General features: G+C 39.3%; 1 protein-coding gene across 3 annotated transcripts in view; it reads right to left on the bottom strand.

Annotated features, from left to right (window-relative positions):
- The window catches only part of MYO18B (myosin XVIIIB), a 2352406-nt gene that overhangs the window by 890727 nt on the left and 1441246 nt on the right, over positions 1 to 20433 (bottom strand). The window lies entirely within an intron of this gene.

Here is a 20433-nt window from a genome sequence, read left to right on the forward strand (position 1 = left end):
AGAAGAAAAGAAAGGTGAAACAGAATTTGGAAATGTATTAGAGCAAATAGAAATTGTGGATGTAAAAAGGATGCAGAGAGGAAGCAAAAGGAGAGAACATTTGTCAGCAGTAGTACATCAGTCCAACATGGATTTAGTTCAATCTTACTTTACAGAGAGGGTAATGGCTCACTAGGATAGAGTATCTGAGATAATAGCATAGTATATACCACAAAGAGATTCAAAGATACTTAAAAAAACAGAGAGGAGAGAATAGAGTAAGAGTAAAGGAAGGACACTTTTTCAGATTCCTTTAAGAAAGTTTATCATTTGGTCATGCTACAAATGTTTATTTCAGTCAGATGAGCAAAATATTAATTCAGACATCACATTGTAATTTTAATTCACAGTATTATTTTTCTTTCTTTTGAGTTCATTATAGTAAGGGTGTATGACCTGCTGTTTTTCATTTGGAGCCAGATCCAGCATAATGTTTCCTAGGCAGCTGCCTAGGGCCTGGTATTATCTCAGTGCCCCATAAACACCAAAAAAGAGTATTACACCCATGTCTTTCAACTCTGACTTTAATCTGCTCTGCTTTGGTGCTTGACAACTTCAGGTTCTTCTCTTTTATTGGCTGAAATATAAACCCAGTGAGAGACAGCTTCTTTGGAGCTTGTCATAGTCATATGGACCAGTAGCGGATAAGCAGTATAACACTTGTGTAGGTGTGGTCATTGTAAAAAAAATGATACTGTTCAGTGCTGAAGACACTCCGATGTAGACGTGATAAGTAACTATGCAGTATATACTGTAAATATATATATGTGTGTGTGTGTGTGTGTGTGTGTGTGTGTGTGTGTGTGTGTGTGTGTGTGTGTGTGAATATACATATATGTGTGTGAGTGAATGTGAATGTGTACCCTTAGGTACAGAGTAAAGCTTTGTCTTTCATCTGTCCCCAGTTTTGAAGCACGTCTGATCTTGCCTCATAGTTTTGCTGCCTTTCTTAAAAATGTTTGACTTTCAAATAAATTTATGAAGAGAAGAGTCAGTTAATAATGCTAGTCCTTAGAGTTTCATAGTTCTTATTGTTCAGAAAATGCTTGTTTGTGCAACACCTGGTTTCAGTTTACTTTTTAAGTTTGTTCTTCTCATCTTGTCTTGATTTTGTTTTGCATCTCTGATTTTGTCTTACATTTTGCCATCCTTTTTAATTTTCTGGTAAATTAATGAGGAACACAGTTAGTCTATCAGTAGTACCAATCTTGTGAGTTTCATAGTTCTTATTTTTGCTCCTTATGGCATTAAGACATTTTATGTGTCCATTTCCTTTAATTAATCAATTTATCAGCAAATAATAAACAGTACTAGAAAGGGCAAGGACTTATTAACAGAATTGCACTAAGACTGTTCATGTGTAATGTACTGCAGTAAAGAAATTAATCACTATTTGGCATTTATTATTCAGAATTTCATACTTATGTTCATATTTTCAAAACTGATTGACCTACATGCTATTGAGGAGTATGATGAGAAATACCATGCTGGGAGACAGGAAAATTAATTGTCATTGTCCATTCATATCCCATTATATTGGTGATATTGCTTGCTGTTTCTTAGAAATTATGACAATAAATATTTCCATATGTACTTAATAATTCAAAAAACAAGTGACTTACAAATTATTACATGGCATCAGCTGAAACCTTAGATGTCATTAAAGAAAACTGTCATTGATGTTTGCAATGTAAGTTGCACACTTTGTGAGATATTTAGCGCTACTAATATTGATAATTTTAAAATGATGTATATGGTTTCATATTTCTGTGAATATCACTCAGACAGGAAATTTTAACTGTCATGTAAAAGCTTATGTCTGGTTAACAAAAGCATTTCAACAATATATGTCGAGGTTGTATGTTTTCTAGGATATGGCAATTTATTTGTGAAAGTTTAGCAAAAATATAATTCTGGCTTGCTTGCATTATAATATATTAGAGTATTTATGGAAATACTATAAATGCACCAACTATTATCACCATGAAATGAAAATAATATTTCTTACTTATACCATTTCATAGGTTCATAGGTAGATACTAGGCTATCTGCCCTAGGGCATTTATAAGCCTAGCCAGAGTGTGTTTGGCTTTCGCCACCCTTTTAGATTAGTTGACTGTGCCTCTGTATAGTAGGTCACAGAAGGTAGCCCTTTTAAGGTTAGTTTACTGTGCCTCTGTCAAGCAGGGACACAGAAGAGATCCCAGGGGTAAACTTACGATCTCCCATCCACTCGTCAAGATTTCTCTTGAAGAGGGTCAGTGAGGGGCTCTGCCTAACATGGATTGGGATTTTGTTCCAGAGTGAGGGGAGCCTCTGGGATATGAATCTGTCCCTCCAGCATGTCCTATTTATTTCTGTGCTGAGGTTCAAGTCCCTGGAGCACGTAGCTCTAAGGGATTTGGATTTCCTAAGGTGAAGCATGTCCATTAATTCTGGGTTGGACATGGCTTTATACGTCAGACACAGATCGCCTCTGAGTAGGCGGTATGCAACTGAGTAGAGCTGGAGTTTCTTTAGCCGAACTGCATAGGGCATCTGTTTGAGTCCCTTGATCCTCTTGGTGAGGTACTTTTGGGGTCTTTCCAGTTCCTGCAGGTGTCGGGTAAGGTACATCCCAAGTGGGGCATTGTATTCAATTATGGGCCTAATAAGTGATGAGTAGAGGGTCACAATGACCTCTCTTGATCTAGATGTGAACCCTTTCATGATAAGGTGGGCTATATAGAAGGTCTTTCTAACCACTTTGGCAACGTGATTGTCAAAGGAGACATTGCTTTCTACTTGGGTTCCCAAGTCCCTAATTACTTCTTCCGTACTTAATGGATTACCACCTTTGTGGTAATTTGTGGGCACTTTGTTTTTCCCAAAGGGGATGACTATGCACTTTTTGGCATTTAGCTTTAGGCCATGGCTCTGGCACCAGTTATCCATCTCTGTGAGACCCTTTTGGAGGATGCTTGTGTCAGCCGGAGAGTTGATTATGGTACCCAGTTTGCAGTCATCTGCAAACTTGGTCAGCCATAGTCCACCCATGTTAGCCTGTACCTCTGAGAAATATATACCGAACAAGAGAGGTCCCAGGACTGAGCCTTGTGGGATGCCACTTGTAACTGGTTTTGAGTCTGACATGGCACCTGCTATTCTGACCATGTGGATTCTATCTCTGAGCCAGTTTGCAACCCATCTTGTGACATAGGGGTTGATATTTAAGCTGGTGAGCTTATTTATGATGCCTGAGTGGGGTATTGTGTCGAAGGCTTTTGCAAGGTCCAGGTAGGCTGTGTGGACTACCTTCCCTTCATCTGTGGCTTTGGTAACAGTTTCAAAGAAGTCAACCAGGTTCAAGGGGCAAGATCTGCCTTTAACAAAGCTGAATTGGGTAGGATCCCATGTCTGGAGGTTCCCAATGTCTTTGTTTATGATTTCCATGATAATACACTCCATAGCTTTGCAGACCAGGCTAGTCAGGCTTATAGGGCAACAGTTTCCGGGGTCTGTTGTGGCACCACCTTTGTGGAGTGGGACCACTGTTGCTGTAAGCCATTCCTTGGGAACATATCCTGTAGTAAGGCTGAGATTGAACTGTGACTTTATATGAGGGTTTAGTTCTTCTTGGAGCTCGTGTAAGATGCAGCCCGGCACACCGTCTGTTCCCATTGATACTGTGTTTTTTACTTTGGAGAGGGCAGCTCTCACCTATGCATCTGTGATCTCAGGAAGGCTACACTCTGTTGGGATAGACATTTGCTCTTTTGGGGGGGAAGGGGGGGGAGTTTGCACTGAACCTTTCTGCCAGGATGTTGGCAATGTCTGTGGGTTCAGTGTATTTTTTTTTCATTTTGCACTAACTCAGAGCATATCTAGGAGTTGCCTCCCAGGTTCCTGACATAACTAAAGAAGGCCTTGTGATTATCTTTAGTGTCTTGTGCAATTTTTATTTCAAAGCTAGCCTTAGATGATTTTTTGAGGGATCGTAGTTTCTTGCTAGTACTGATCAGAGACGCCTTCCCTTTTTGGGATTTTGCTCTAGCATGTAGTAGCTTTCTCCTTCTGTTGTACAGCTTATTTATGGCCAGGGTCCACCAGACAGATCTCCTGCCTTTGGAGGAGTGAGTCTTGGTTCTCTTTGGGATAGCATGCTCCATGCATTCCTGTAGCTGTCCATAGAATGCTTTTGTAAAGGATTCTGCATTTTGGGCCGTATTTTCCACTGGCCTGGGGGCTTTGAAGGATTCCACCTTGGTTTTGAGAAGTGTGAAGTTTGCTTTTGAGAAGTTCTTCACTGTGGTTTCCTTGGCTGGGGGTGGGGATAGAATATGGATGTCCAGTGAGATTAGTTTATGGTCTGATCTTACCAATGAGGGGTATACCTTTGGTGTGGAACATAGAGACCCCATGTTGGTGATGACCAGATCCAATATATTTCCTCTCTTGTGAGAGTGGTGACCAGTTGTTCCATAGCATTTGAGTTTATAAATTCTAGGAACCGTTGTGTGAGGGTGTTTGGGCTTGAGTAGTTTTCCCAATCAATGTTTGGGTAGTTGAAGTCACCCAATATAATGGTGTTTGGAGAGACCTTCATATTCTCCAGTGTTCTCAGGAAAGCTGAGTGGGGTTCCTGTGTTTGGGAGGGTGGTCTGTAGCAGGCTACAAACTGAAAGGCAGTTTTGCCCACTGTTAGTTCACAGGTTCATAGGTTCATAGGTTCATACTAGGCTATCTGCCCTAGGGCATTTATAAGCCTAGCCAGAATGTGTTTGGCTTTCGCCACCCATTTTAAATTTATTTTGCTATGCCCTTTTTCGAGGTTAGTATATTGTGCCTCTGTCTAACAGTGACACAGAAGTGATACCCAGGGTAAACCTACGATCTCCCATCCACTCATCAAGATTCCTCTTGAAGAGAGTCAATGAGGGACTCTGCCTAACCTGGACTGGGATTTTATTCCAGAGTGAAGGGAGCCTCTGGGTTATGAATCTGTCCCTCCAGCATGTCCTATTTATTTCAGTGCTGAGGTTCAAGTCTCGAGCACGTGGCTCGATGGGATTTGGATTTTCTGAGGTGCAGCATGTCCATTAATTCCGGGTTGGACATGGCTTTATACGTCAGGCACAGATCGCCTCTAAACAGGTGGTATGCCACTGAGTAGAGCTGGAGTTTCTTTAACCGGGCAGCATATGGCATCTGTTTGAGCCCTTTGAACCTCTTGGTGAGGTACTTTTGGGGTCTTTCCAGTTGCTGCAGGTGTCTGGTAAGGTACATCCCAAAAGGGGCATTGTACTCAATTATGGGCCTGATGAGGGATGAGTAAAGAGGCATGATGACCTCCTCTGATCTAGATGTGAATCCCTTCATGATTAGTTGGGCTATATAAAATATTTTTCTAACCACTTTGGCCACGTGGTTGTCAAATGAGAGATTGCTATCAATTTGGGTCCCCAGGTCCCTAATTACTTCTTCTGTACTTAATGGATTACCACCTATGTGGTAATTTGTGGGCACTTTGTTTTGCCAAAGGGATGACTATACACTTTTGGCATTTAGCTTGAGGCCATGGCTCTGGCACCAGTTGTCTGTTTCTATGAGGCCCTTTTGGAGGATGCTTGTGTCAGCTGGAGAGTCGATTATGGCGCCCAGTTTGCAGTCATCTGCGAACTTGGTCAGCCACAGTCCTTCCTTGTTGGCCTGTACCTCCGAGAAATATATACCGAACAAGAGAGGTCCCAGGACAGAGCCTTGTGGGACACCACTTGTAACTGGTTTGGAGTCTGACATGGCTCCAGCAATTCTAACCAAGTGGGTTCTGTCCTTGAGCTAGTTTGCAATCCATCTAGTGACATAGGGGTTTATATTTAAGCTGGTGAGCTTATCTATAATGCCCGAGTGGGGTATTGTATCGAAGGCTTTCGCGAGGTCCAGGTAGGCTGTGTGGACCACCTTCCCCTCGTCAATGGCCTTGGTGACTGTTTCAAAGAAATCAACCAGGTTTAAGAGGCAAGATCTGCCCTTAACAAAGCTGAACTGGGTAGGATCCAATGTCTGTAGGTCCCCAATATCTTTATTTATGAGGTCCATGATGATCCTTTCCATAGCTTTGCAGACCAAGCTAGTCAGGCTTATGGGGCGATAGTTTCCAGGATCCGTTGAGGCACCACCTTTATGGAGAGGGACCACTGTTGCTGTACGCCACTCTTTGGGCACATATCCTGTAGTAAGGCTGAGATTGAACAGTAGTTTTATGTTTGGGTTTAGCTCATCTTGGAGTTCATGTAGGACGCAGCCCGGGACAACGTCTGGTCCCATTGATGCTGTGTTTTTTGCTTTGGAGAGGGCGGCTCTTACCTGAGCATCTGAGATGTCAGGGGGGCAGCACTCTGCTGGGATATATATTTGCCCTTTTGGTGGGGAGGGGGGGGAGAAGTTCACGCTGAACCTGTCAGCTAGGATGTTGGCAACGTCTGTGGGTTCGGTGTATTTTTTGTCATTTTGGACTAATTCTGAGCATATGGATGGTCTCCGATGCTTCGTGCAGGGCCACTAACCTGGAGGTGTGGGTATCTTTGATAAATATGGATACTCCCCCTCCTTTTGTGGTTCGGTCTGAGTTTTGGGGCCGAAAAGCATGGTATGAAGTATAACCTGTTAGTGCTGGGGTGCTCTTGGGAGCCTTGAACCAGGTTTCTGTTACTGCACAGATATCGATATTCTCCATACTGAGGAGAGTCTTGAGTGTGTGCATCTTGAGGTTTAGACTTCTGGCATTGAGCAGCATTACCCTTACTTTTTTTTTCTTTGTGTTGTCTATGGAGGTGAGTTTGTCTTTTGAGCCTTGCCTAAAAAAGGCACTATGGGGGAGGCAAGAGCCTTTGCCAGTATTTGAAAACCCAGGGGTGACAGGTGCAAGCTGTCCCTAGCGAAGCAACGTGGCTTGTCGAGCATGTCATCCCAGGCTGACAGACACTGGATCCCCTTTGAATGACACCAATACTTTAGCCAATTGTTAAAATTGATAATTTTGTCTTTATACTGTGGCATCAGGGCAAGATGCTACTCAAGGTCAGGGTCATACTGGCCTGGGCTACATGATCAGTGAACTCCTCTATATGTCTTTTCATGTAGTCCAGGGAGGTACATCTCAGGTCATTCACACCAGCATGAACAATGACGGAGTCATATTTGTACTTGCTTTGGAGTGACCTGAGTGCTTGTGTTATGTGGTGGATCCTGGCACCCGGCAGGCAGCTTACAGTGACCTTCTCCTTGTTCAGTCGGTGAGTAGGACATCAGTGTGTCTGACAATAGAGTCACCTATTACAAGTGTATTATTTCTATCTGTAATGTTTAATAGCTATTAATGTTAATAAAATATTTACATTTGTTTATCTTATACATTTTAAGTTGATTTTTTAGAAAATGCTCTGGATGTCTGTCCTCCACAAGATGTGTGACATTCCGTAACACATGATAATGAGTTACAAAAATGCATTTCAATACATCTGTTCTGGTAACCTGTTAAGTAAATGATAGGAATCTTGTACTTAGCATAGAAGGCTGAGCTGATCAACTGTTAATGATCTGCTTCCTGTATGCAAAACTATTTGCTTTGATTTCTCCATCCTCCATGTGCATATTGTGCGACTTAACCAGACAGTGCTCCTACATTTCCCCTGAAAAGGGGCACTTATTCAAGTGGGTTTCCCCAATTAAAAAAAAAAAAAAACAAAAAAACAAATAAACAAAATAATTAAAATTTGTCCTTTTTAGGCCTTTGTTTTTTTACATTATTTTGGCATTGTTCAGAATTCTTGAGTAAAGATGTTGAGATATTTTCAGGCTGTCCCTTTTAAAATCTGTGGCTTTTTTTAGTAAATTGTTGTGGAGTACAGTCACTAAATAATGACAGTCATGAGAACTTCACACTTTGTATCCTTCAGAAAATGTATTTGTATTTTTTTTGTATTCAGCTAATAAAACCCTTGCTATAATGAGTTTTCTCTTACTCTATATTTTCACTTTGATAAGCAAAGACATCAGGCCCTATTCATAAATGTTGGTGTGCCTTGGTGCAATGGTCTGAGTGCTTAATAAAGATTTGTACACAGAGTGCTTAGTCAGGCTACCCACATCTTTGATCATATATGACTGAGCAAGGCATCTGGTCCCACTGGTTGACCTGTAAAACATCAGTCACAAATAGTATAGTGATTATGTACCTGGCTTTGTAGAGACGCCCTTCTGTGCTAACACTAACACACTACTGCTCAACTGCAACTCCTCAGTTTCATTGTAGAAAAATCTCTACTAGGAATGCAGATTCATATGGTGTTGGTAAGCCTGCTGCTTTAAGCAAACTTGACTCACCTGCACATAAGGATGTTGGTAAGCTTTTTTAAATGGAATCTCACACAACACCAGCTCCCCCTCAATATCATATTATGGTAATACTCCCCCCTACACACAGACACACACACACACACACACACACACACACACACACACACACACACACACACATAAAACTGTTGCCATAGCACAGAGATGAAGTTTTTATTTTTTATTTTTTGGCATCCTTCACAGCACCTACGCAGTGGCTCTTGTATTGGTTCCCCATCAACTCAGTTGTATGACTTATCCTTCAAACGGCCATGAAGTAGATATCAATGTAATAATCTAATATCCTATGTATGTGCATATGTTTGGGGGAGTGGTTGTAAGTGTGTAGGTCGGTGTGTCAGTGGATATGTGTGTATTTGTGTGTGCGTGTGTGTGTGTGTGTGTGTGTGTGTGTGTGTGTGTGTGTGTGTGTGTGTGTGTGTGTGTGTGTGTGTGTGTGTGTGTGTGCATGTGTGTGTGTGTCTACATGTGTGTGTGTGTGTGTGTGTGTGTGTGTCTGTGTATCTCCAAAATTGAGTCAAAGACCTAGGTAAACTCCAGGCATACGGTATCAAACACTAATTGTCTATCACTTTCTTTTCTTTATCTGCCATAAAACTGCATTAGTTTTAATTTGCAGAGCCTTCTAACTATGAGCTCATGCTATTTATTATCTTAAAACTTGTTCTGCTCAAGCAGAGCACCCAGAAATCATCAGAATGTTAGCCATACTTTTTCATGTCATTTCAGTAGGATAAAAATCCTATAATCCTCCACAATTTAACTGATGACATTTTGAACCAGAGTAATATTCTTGCTGTCCTGTTATGCTCATGTATTTCTGTACTAGTCGTGATCTGCTGCAGATTTCCACTAAAGGATCTGCTAGATGAATGGTCAGATTCCAAAGAAATCTGGGAGCCATGCCATGTGATTCCTTTATGGAATTATTGCTTAAGGTCACCAGACCTTCTGCGCCTGCTGCATATGTATTATATGCCTGCCCATTGCACTCTGTACTCTATCCATCCTCATTTACGACATGGCTGCCTTCTACCCTTTACCTCCCCATCCTTTCCATTACCTTCACTTCATAAGACTGAGGTGAAGTATTCATTTACAGCTTCTGCTTTTTACCTGTCCTCCATGATCTCCCCACATTGTCTGCCCTGGTTTGGCCTACCCTCACTATCTGTCTGCATTATACCTTAAAAAATGTTCCATTCAGCAATTCTGCCAAATCACTGCACCATTTCTGCCTTTTTCCCTTCTGTTTGCCTCATTATAGTTGGACTCCTTGAGCTGATTGCCACCTCCCTTTCACCTCTTGCTCTTTCATTTACCTTTTCATTAAATATTGCCAAATTGTCCTTTTGAACAACGGTTATCTTTTTGTTTTTACTCTCATATGTAGTACATTTTGACCACTGCTATCAGTGCAACCCTTAATGTTCATAATTTTTTTCTTTTGTTTTTCTCTTTATAATTAATTTTGTATCTGCATTGTTATTTTTAATAATTTTTGTCCTGTATGTATACCTTTGCTTATATTTGCTGGGGCTCTTTCCTCTTGGGTCTCCACTGAAAATGGGTTGCTTACTATCAATGCAATGCAAATAGCTGATAACCTTTTCTTTTTACAATTATTTTGTATTGTGATTCTTATTTAATATTTGTATATTGTCACTTTATCTTTACTTATGTTTGCTGGGGCTTTTCCCCTCAGCTCTCCACTGAAAATGGGTTTGATTTCAAACTAAGTTGGACTAACCCAGTTAACAAATGTGAAATAAATAAAAAATCAATAAATAAAATTGGACCTCTCTTCTGATCCCTCAGACTCCTGCCATCACCCTGATTGCACTGTCTCTGACCCATTCCCATAACGTTTTCAACCCCTCTCTTCTGATCCCTCAGACCCCTGCCATGAGCCTGATTGCACTGTCACTGACCCATTCCCATACATTTTCACTCCCTTAACTTGCTTCATGCTCCTTAACTTATCTTTCACTACATCAGCCATGTCAAAAAATGTAATTCCTTGAATATCCTATTCCACTATAACTGTCCTTGCTTTCTTGTCCATCTCAATCACTCTAAATATCAGAGTGTCAATAAGTCCTTCTTTACACCCATGATGCTGTTTTCACTCACCATCATCTGGTAGGCCTCTTTATGATTCAGGACCTCAATAATCTAACACTCCAGTTATACAGTTGAGATTGGAATCTTCCAGTATGGTCCTAAATGAGTCACCTCCCCCATAATTGTAACCCTGTTCAGCAGGGGATGAGGGGCATATATGATGTAAGCCATGGTGAAAAAATTAAGATTTAAGAGTCAACATTTTACCTAGTACAAAGGCAACAAATGCCCCAGATTCAGACACACATGTGAAATTGAAAGGGTGAAAGAACATCATAAAAGATAATTGCATGAAATAATGTATGCCTCTTATATCAGTAACTGTTGAATTACAACTTCCAGTACAAACCTTAAATGTGTCACATATTAAATGTCTTACATAGCATATAGTCTATAGCATATACAGATATGTATATATGGGTCAACTTCAAAAGACTGAAAAACCAAAAGACTGAATCCAAAAAGAATGAAAATTCAAAATAATGAATGCTGGAATTTGCCCCTTTTCTACTGTTGTGCAATCTTGGAGTTGTTATATATAGTTAGCAAGGGGTGTCCACATGACAGGTGCAGGGGGGCTTTCCTCCTTCATTAAAAATGTGTTCAGTATTTTGAATTTTCAGTCTTTGGAATTCAGTCTTTTAGTTTTTCAATCTTCTGAAGTAGACCTGTATATATATATATATATATATATATATATATATATATATATATATATATGTGTGTGTGTGTGTGTGTGTGTGTGTGTGTGTGTGTGTGTGTGTGTGTGTGTGTGTGTGTGTGTGTGTGTGTGTGTGTGTGTGTGTGTGTGTGTGTGTGTGTATATATATATATATATATATATATATATATATATATATATATATATATATATGTCTTTAAGGCACTCTGTTAGCATTGCAGAGAGGTGCCACAGCATGGGCGTTGGCATATAATTCCAAAACTCATGGCTACACACTTGTTGTCTTCTTTTACTCCACCCCTTTCCTTTATCATCTCCTGCAGTTGCTTATCCACCTCACTTGATGTGTCTGGAACTGATAGTCTTGAGGCAACAAAACTCTCCTTCTTTCACCACTAAAATGCTTATTTTAGATTTTAGATCTGTTCACCCTCTGAGCCACTTCACTATGTGGAGTTCTTTGTCCACCATGACTGTACATTTGATGCCATTCTTAATGCAAAGCACTAATGCATTTCCATAGCTCTATAAATTGACATTCTTAACCACCTATACCCAAGGCATCTTCACATACTCCATCATGTCTCTGATCCTATTTTCTTGGTTCTATATCAGTATCAACCCTCTGTTTCTACATTATATGATGCCTATCCACTGTTTGTCCCAGACACCTTGCACTGAATAGTAGTGCAAGCCATTCTTGCTTTATGTCCTACTTACTTCCTCCCTGCTCTAGTCACTGCCTGATATATTTTTTTCTTTTTCAGACAAATATTTAAGCACCTACTCTCTATTATGTTTCTGTGGCATCCCTTCCCCTTCCATTTTAGTTTGGAATCACTTTTCTAGTTCATCTCTGATGTCCATCCCTGAGCACTGTTATATCTTCTAGGCAAAGATAGCTGTGACATTTCAACATTTGTCATGATGGACAATAAACTACACAAATGCTGTGCATGCTTTCCTATCTTTCATGGCATTTTTCATTACAATGAACCTTCTAGAAGCTCTACCAGATAACTTTTGGCTTCATGTAACTATGGCATTGGCATTTAAAACTCCACACTTCTTTTACTGCATTATTTTTTTAGTTATAACATGAGATAGCATGCATTTTGTTATTCTGATCTTTTTAACTTGACTCTGGATTATGCACTCTCCTGGGTGTTTACAATAAGTTTAATCAAATTCAGAAGACTTCCTAATACATGCATCTTTGTAATCCCTATGTTTCACGGTCAGCTCTCAAACTGTCTACATATTTGCCTAGTTTCTTCAGTGGACTTCCAGACCTGGAATACTTGATAAGACCACTTTCTGTAGACATATTTTCAGCTGTTTAGAAAACTCTTGCTGTTCTGCAACTTTTAGGAGTCTCTCTCTCCACATCTCTTTATTGTCACAATTCTCATACCTTCTATTTACTTGTGATGATTTGGTTTGCTCTTCCTCTTACAACTGAGATGTGTTTGTGTTATACAAGTCTGGGATTCCACCTATGCAGCTTTTCTTCATCAGCATGAAAAATACCTTGATTCTGCTACCTGACCAGTGGTTAGTCCATTCTCATAAATGTGTGTAAAAAAAGTAGCATTTGGAGAAATTAAACAAAGTAGACACACAAAGATGTGACTGATACATATTGCAATAATTTCCAAGACTATGTAATAAATTTTGGTTTATAATGATTAACTATTCTTGACATAAAGTACTTAAAAGTAATCTCACACACATATTATTTTATCACAGGTGTATATTCACAGCAAAATATTATCCATCATACATTAACAGACATTTATTAATATCAGATGCATACACAGCAACTACATGAAAAACTGTCATTGTCAGATGTCTACATACAACCACCCACCAACACACACACATATGACCACAAAGTACTGCAAAATTACTGGCAAAGATATCCTCCATATACTACCTGCCCCCCTCCCCCAATAAACAAGAGTTATAACCACTTTGATAGCTGAGAGCACAGTCATTTACCTTTATGTACACAAACCCACCCCCCATAACAACTGTAGTGACTTAGTTTCATAGGTATATACTAAGCTTATAACCACTAGGGCCTTTACAAGCCAAGTTGTGCAATTCAACCCAGTTGTTTCATGGGTGTTTATTAGGAGCAAGTAATTTAGTAGGAATTTTCTACAGCTTATGTGGAGGGTATGTTAGTTTAGGCATTACTGTCTGCCTCTGTCTATCAGAGACATGGATGCCTGACCTGGGGTGAATTTCCGATTTCCCATCCATTAGTCAAGGTTATAATGAATAGGGTTAGGAGTCAACTCTGCTTCACATGGATGGGGAGCCTGTTCTGGAGCATGGGGATCTTCTGAGATACATATTTGTCTTGCCAACATGTCTTACTTATGTCACAAGCAAAATTTACATCCTTGATCTAGGTTTTTGATCATGTTTGTTTTGGGGATGTGCAGAAGATCCATCCAAGCTGAATCTGAGGATGCCTTGTATGTCAGGCATAGATCACCTGTCAGTAAACTGTAGGAGACAGAATACAGATATAGTGTTTTAAGGTGATCCATATAGGGCAATGTGCTTATACCCTGGATTCTCCTGGTAAGAAACTTTTGTGGGCATTCCAGTTATTGCAAATTGCTGGTCAGATTCATGCCAAAGGGGGCATTATACTTAATGATGGATCTGATAAGGGGCAAATAAAGTGACACTATGACTTCCTTAAACATGTCCTTACTTATAAGATGGGTGACATGAAATTATTTTTCTTTCTGTCTTGGCCACATGTTGGCCAAAGATCAGACTACTGTCTTAATAAGTTTCCAGATCCCTAACTACTGGGTTCACTCTTACAAGTGTCTTATTAATGGAGTAATTCACCTGGATAGCAGTTTCCCACAAGACATTATAATGCATTTCTAGACATTGAGTTTTAGTCAGTGACTTTGGCACCATTCATTTGTTTATGTTAAACCCTCTTCTAAGATGTTTTTGTCATTTGAGAATCTAGGATAACTCCCGGTTTGCAGTCATCTGTGAACTTGGTCAGCCACAGGCCCTTGGCATTAGCCTTTACCTCTGAGAAATAGATGCCAAATAGCAGCAGTCCCGGCATGGAACTATGTGGTACCCCACAAGTGACAGGTTTCTTAGTGGAGGTGGTATCATCATTCCTGAGTTCACAGGTCCAGTCTCTGAGCCAGCTGCCAATCAAGTGAGTTATATAGGAGTTTATGCCCAGTTCCTTGAGTTTGTCAACTATATCTGAGTGAGGAATTGCATCAAATGCCTTAGCCACATCCAGGTAGGCATTATGCAGTGTTTTCTCCTCATCCATTTGTTGCTGGGATACACCACAGATTGATTGTGATGAAAAAAAAGCATAATAAAACAATTTAAAGCTTGCTTCACACATGCGCACACACACACACACACACACACACACACACACACACACACACACACACAATTTACTAAGATTAATTATTTTTCCACTATATTTCATACTTCAGTTCATACAAATGCACAGAAGCCCTACAAAACCAGATTTTTTACAGTTCGAGCCACAGAAGCAAAATACAGACTACAGAGGGCTTGATCCCAATACCCTCTTCAGCGCTACAGTAACATTCTACCCCACTCTGAATTTACAGTGGAATTATTGTTTTAAAAAATGTCTGCTCCACAAAAACACACAGTAGTCATGTTAAGGTGTTTGCTATTTACTTAATAGAAATGCACAACAGTCCTGCAAAACCAGAAAGATCGTTTAAGCTAATCAAATGACAAAACCATCAGTTATTTTATCTACAGGCAGACACACTCATACCCAGCAGTTATAAACACTTTGCATACTTACAGCACCCCTCACTAAGCACAATCCCCATAACCTACAACTGTGGGCACTCAACTGATTTTTTTTACACCACAGATATGTAACTGTGGCAAAAAAAAAAAGAAAAAAAGGATTACTTCACTCAAACATTAGCAACATTAATTGTGTTGTCCAGCTTATATCACACAAATGAGCAGTCTACAAAAATGGAAACAGGAAAGACTGCTTAAACCGAGCAATCAATGTGAAGTGTGAGGAGTACTGAGAAGGGAAAATGTTAGTGTATTTCATTTTTTTTTTTATATTATTTCATAACATGATGGAATCTTTAATGTTCTTCACATGTATCTGATTTGCTTCCTAAATAAGATTAGCAAATGCTGACACAGTAAGAAATATATAAAGATTTGCTCTGAGTAGAAAGTTATATCATTGAATTTGCATTGTGTGCCTAATATGGAATATCATAAATAAGTAGTCAGGAGATTTTAGTTAACAAAATTAATGCTGTAGTGTTCATTTTAACAGCAGCAAAAGGGTCAATTTCTTACACACACACACACACACACACACACACACACACACACACACACACACACACACACACACACGCACACACGCACACACACACACACACACACACACACACACACACACACACACACACACACACACACACACACACACACACACACACACACACACACACACCACACACACGCACACACACACACACTGCACACACACACACACACACACACACACACACACACACACACACACACACACACACACACACACACACATCCTTTACTGGGGGTGAGAGGCATAACTCAAATGCCCCTGATTTGGTTGATATTTTTGCTATGGTAAATCATTGAAGGTTACAGTCAGTCAGTAAGAGAGGGGGTTATGATCAGGTTTCCACTCATAACCACATTATGTGTTCAAGACATGGATACCAAGAAATTTACCACAAAAGTAAAGCTCAAGAGGTGAACCTTGGCATTCATATTGAAAACACATAATAACAGGTTATGATCATTGAGACCCGATCCTAACTCTTGGCAATGCATGGAATATTCCAGCCTATATACAGTTAGAAAAGAAAAAAAAAACAATATGTTTTAGCAGCGCTGAAAGTCAGTAAAGCATTTAGTAAGTGTTGTTGCATAGAGAGCAAGTAAGAAAAAAATCAGGGACAGTTTTTAAATATTGCCCTAATTTACATATTGAGTAGTGTCTGTAAACTTCCATGGACATAAGAGGGAAGAAGCTCATGGACTAGGGGAATGTCCCCTTATACCCCAACTGTCACAGCACTTAGGGTGTATGTAACAATTGTTACACACCTCTAAAAGTCCTGTTACAGTTGGGTCTTGCACTGCAGTAGCACATAACAGGTTTATCGTTTTTCCAATTTTGGAGCGCACTACATGCACTGTCTTGAAGTTTCATACCTCTTATTTTTTTCAGGAACAGCATATTGATACAAACCCTGTTCTTCTACTGACTTCTTAATCCATTACAGAAATAAAATAAAAATAACCTTGAGGGTCATTTCATTTTTGTCATTGTTCAAGTTGTGCCCGATTTGTTTAAAATATACTTTTATTAAATTTTCACTTAAGACATAAGCATACATACATTAATTAGAAAAGAAAACAAACCATATTGGCTTTTTTTTTCCCATTTACATACATTACGCATTACGTTTCCTTTCTTTAACAACTATAATTCAGTCCAACATTATATAAATTAATCAATTCCTGCCTTCCCTTTATCTCTTTCCTCCTCCTGAAGATTATTCTGCAAATATTGTTCCCAGTAATTCCATTTATTTCTAAGTAATACACTTCTTCCATTTTCTAAAGATCCCTCTTACATTCCTTTTATCTCTTTGACAATAGTCAATACTTAAAATACAATTGGTTTAGATTTTGATTTCCATTTTCTAGTAATTGCTTTTTCAGCAGACAACAAATATTAAACTTAATAAGGCATTGCTATGTCTAGGTAATTCAGATCCTGTGTCCCTGCTCAAAAGAAAAATGTCCTTAGTTACAAACATTATCTTCCCCTATATTTCTGACAGAGTATTCTGCAAGGAATTTTTTAAATGTGCCAACCCATTACACTCCTAAAAAACATGTTCACTGTTACTTTTTTCTTCATCAACACACCTCAAAGATTTGCTAACTACTCAAGGAAAAATATTTTGAAGTGTGCTTAGAGTATAAAAGTATCTATGCAAACCATTCCAAGCAAAAATTCTAAATCATTTGGACTTTATTGTATATTTGGGGGCATATATATGTCTTCCATTATTCCTTTGTAAATTGTTTTTCTAGTGTCTCTTCCTAATCTTTTATAACCTCCTCTGATAGACTCTTATAGTTGCCATGCAATGTGATATATGCCCTACTGATTATCCCTTTTTTTAACAGCAGCTTTTGTTCTAGATATAAATAAAAAATTCTACCAGAGCAGATCTTTTACTTAGAACAATGCTACCACTTTATCTTTATGTATACTCTGATATCAATACCTGTTAGGTATGGTAGAATCTAAGCTATAGTCCAAACTTCCTCTTGGCCTGATCCCACTCTATTACCCTTCCCTCCCTAGTTATTTGTTCCCAATACCTTGGACCCTAAAAGCCGCTGTGGTACAACGGTAGCATTGTTGCCTCACAGCAAGAGGTTCTCCTGTTCGATTCACGACTGGAGTGTCTTCTGTGTGGAGTCTACATGTCCTCCCCGCGGTTGAGTGGCCTCCGAAAGACATGCGTGAATGGGTGTGCCTTCGCTGAAGGTTGGGTGTCAGGCTGGTAACTCGGCACCATAAAAAATCTACTGCCAATAATTAGCGGACCGGAGTTCCGCTATGGCGACCCCTAACCAGGAAAAGCCGAAAAGGCCAGCAACAACCTTGGATCCTTTGCCAGTTTACTCAAGTAAATTTCAGCCTGTTTTTGCCTGTTTTCTGTAATCCTACTTGTTGGTATCTCTATCAGTAGACTCTCCTCTTTCCATTCCTGTGTTTGCTTGACTCCAAGAAGTCCCTGATTTTTGACCCAAGAACATGCAAGTTATGATGAAACCAAGAAGGGACTATGGTATTACTTTGCACACTGAACTATATTGACAATGTGACATTCAATTCTATCCACTGGTATGTAAGCCAAGACTGTTGAAGCTTAAAAAGTAAATGGAATCAAACATGCTCCATGACTTGCCTATTTTGCTAGCATTTTTATGTGTGCTAAATATACTGCAAGTTAATATTAAGACTGATGTACTTACCCTTAGACAACATGATAGCACAACACCATCCTCCTCTGTCTAAACCAGGACCCTAACTGAGGCAAATTATTCCAACTTGTTATATTTGGAGTTGCACAGACATCTTTTCTAATTGGTCATCTTTTTTGTGATGTCAAATGTCTGTGTAGTTCCTGGAAAAAGGGATAGAAGTGGGATACAAAAGAACCTGCAGCTGAGAAGTGGAAAGAAGTACTCTAAAGATAAGAAAATAGTGACATTTTGCTTTTTGGCAATACCACATTATCACCAATTATATTTAATATTGTAAAAGTCCTATAGAAGAAAACTTCACCTTACACTATGTAGTTATGTGGATGCTAGGGCTCAATCAGATACTTTTACGAAAATGCAATAAATACACTTGTATGTACACACATTTTTAAAATGGCAACATTAATTTTTTAGTGCATGCAGTTAAAGGTACACAATCATCTTTCTTAGTGACTGTGATTGTACATCTTTAACTGCTTGCTTGTGGGAGACATGCATTTTTTTAAGAGGAAGTACACCAAACCTGTATGTGTGGAAGTCAGGCATGAGTCACATAAATACTCAAGATTGCATTACTGGCATGTAAGACTTAAATGAAAAAGAAGCACACTTCCTGTCACACCAGCCTCCTAGTCCACATTCGCTAAGGAGATCTTCATGAAGTTCTACTACTACTTATGTGTGTCAACAAAGATACTTTCCAGCAACTGTAGTGATAATAAGAACAACCCTTTCCCCCTTGCTTATCTCTTAGCCTTTGGTATCATCAAACATATTGTCTTCCCCTCTCAGTAATAATAACTTCCGCTGCCTCCTTTCTCACGTTCGTCTGTTATTGACATTCTTTCCGGCAAACACAATCCCAGCTTCTACCTAGTTGTGTTGCCTTATATTCTTGTTCTTATTTATATATCTCTGCGAAAGGATATTTTAATGACTGACATATAGAAGACCTTTATAGAGCCCACATATCTTTAGTCAATTTACTTCACAACTACTGCTGATAACATTTATCTCAGCCTCTCACACCTTATGGTGACACAGCCTTTGGTGACAGCAAAAGCAATCTCTCTCTTTCTCTATCTGTCACCCTCCTTCTTTTAGACCTGTCCAGATATTACAATTAGTAGAAGCAGATGCAATATCACACTACCTGTCCCTTCTACCTTGCTAACAGAATATAATCCCTTACTTTCTCCCCACTATATAAGTAACGGCACAATATCTGATAATTTGGAAAATATCTAAGCCGAACATATTACCTCTCATTCCTCTTTCTCTTCTCCTTCTTCTGGTTTTACTCTCCATTCAACCTCAGATATAACTGCCATGTGCACCTTCCAAAAACGCATTAGTCATTGAATGGGCTTAATATCCATAAGTACAGAATTAAACTCCCAAACACCTTGACCATCTCCTAGGTAAAACAACCCATGTTTCCTGAATACAATTTTTACTTTTATTCTTACAAAATCACCCTGGTGGCTAGAATATGTTCAAAAAAGTCAGTAAGCTGTTCAATATTACTATCAAACTTATTTTATTAGATGATATCCATCAAAACCCAGGCTTAACAGTGTCACTTTAAATGACAAGTAGGACTAATATTCCTAGAACAAAAGAGTTGAATATCTGACAAGCACACCCTTCAACATCTAAGGACAAGAAATATGGACAAAGCCAAACATAAAGGAGGACAAAGACAAACTCAAGCTCAGAATAACATGCTCTGTGTTCAAATGCATTTTCCAATGGATATGAAATCTGAAACTCAAATGGCTCTCATTATTTAGGGGGTTTAATCCTAAATGATTTGCCTGAAAGCATCAAATTTTGTGAGGAACAGATCAAAATAAGACACAGAAATCTGGGCATGCTGTGAACATCTGGACAGTTACGAGGTTATTTGTATGAGCATAGTAAAGGCGAGACCAAAAGGCAAGATGATAGAGGGCTAATAGAATGGTGGGAAAAGTATAAAAGAAAGAATGAAGAGACACTAAAGAGATGAGGCAACAGTGACATGGACACAGTGGAGAAAAAGA

The sequence above is a fragment of the Protopterus annectens genome, chromosome 4.part0 (assembly GCF_019279795.1).
Source record: "Protopterus annectens isolate FY-2018-M chromosome 4.part0, PAN1.0, whole genome shotgun sequence".
NCBI lineage: Eukaryota > Metazoa > Chordata > Ceratodontiformes > Protopteridae > Protopterus > Protopterus annectens.